The following is a 1322-nucleotide window of genomic DNA, read 5'->3' as shown; positions in this document are numbered from 1 at the left end:
CCTGCTTTGAGGTTTTGGAACCTTATAAAAGCATTACATTCAAAGGGAAGAGGGGATCGGGGACCTGGTTCACTCTTTGGGGGGTGAGGGTAGTGTAAATAGCTAAAAAGATACAATCTCACTACTGTCATGAACAATGGTTGAACAGCAGAGACCACAAAAATCCACCCCACCCTCTTAAATTAGGCTGCTGAAATCAAGGAAACTGGGGGGGGGGTAGGAGTAGGGGTGCGTGTGTGGGAGAGAGGGAGAGAGGGAGAAAGAAAGGATGGGGGTTGTGATCCAAGACAGCTGAAGGCCACCAGATTGGGAAAGTCTGCCTTAGGAGGAATTAAAATCACCAATGGAATTAAAATTTGCCAAGGACAAAAAGCAGTGTGGTATAGTGGTTCAAACAGTGTTTTCCCAATCCAGTGCCCTCCAGATGTTTTGGACTCCAGCTCCCATCAGCCTCAGCCAGCACGCCCAATGTCAGGAACACTGGGAGATGTAGTCCAAAACATCTGGAGGGCACCAAGATGGGAGAAGATGGTCAAAGAGCAGGGGTGTTGAACCTGTTTCAACTGGAGGGCCGAATTCCGTTTCAGAGATGCTTTCGGGGGCCACATTCCAGTGGTGGGTGGGGCAAAGGCAAAAGGGGCAGGGCAAAATAGGACAAAATGTATTTTAGCTTCCAAGAGGGGCATTTCAACCTTTTAGAACTGGGGGGGGGGGATCTGCACAAAAGCTGGGAAACCACCAAACGATTGGTGGTTGGTGGAAAGGGGTGGGGCCATGGGAAGGGGGTGAGGCCATCTGGGGAACAACAGAGGGCCAAATTTGGCCCTCAGATTTGAGCTTACCCACCCCTGGATTAGACGGCTGGGGAGACCAGGGTTCAAATTCCCACCCAGCCATGAAGCTCTCTTGCTGGCTGATCTTGGACCAGTCACCATCTCTCAGGGGCCTTGTAAAGATAACACGGAGAAGAACTTTGTACGTCACCCTGAGGTCCTTGGTACAAGGATGCCAAGACCTGCTCTGGGTTTGTGGGGGGCCTCCGTGTAGGATCGTCTTGGTGGGCTTCCCTCAGGGCAGGCCAGGGCCTCCGCAGCACGCCCCTGAGTGCTGGGGAGATTCGAAACTGCCACTGAAAGTTCCTACAATGCTTCAGAACACCCCCGACATAGTATCACTCTGGGCCACCGTAGGGGATTTTAAATGGTGGCTTCTACCTGCTCCAGTGCTGGTTGGAGATCTGGAAAAAAAAGGGGGGGGGGCTAGGACAGGCATCAACGTTGGATCTTAATGGTACCCTAGCAGTTGCCCTTGGATGCTGGCTG

Source organism: Heloderma suspectum, chromosome 15 (assembly GCF_057233095.1).
Source record: "Heloderma suspectum isolate Gila_16-S chromosome 15, 16-S_ref, whole genome shotgun sequence".
Taxonomy (NCBI): domain Eukaryota; kingdom Metazoa; phylum Chordata; class Lepidosauria; order Squamata; family Helodermatidae; genus Heloderma; species Heloderma suspectum.
Note: the sequence above shows the minus strand (reverse complement) of the source record.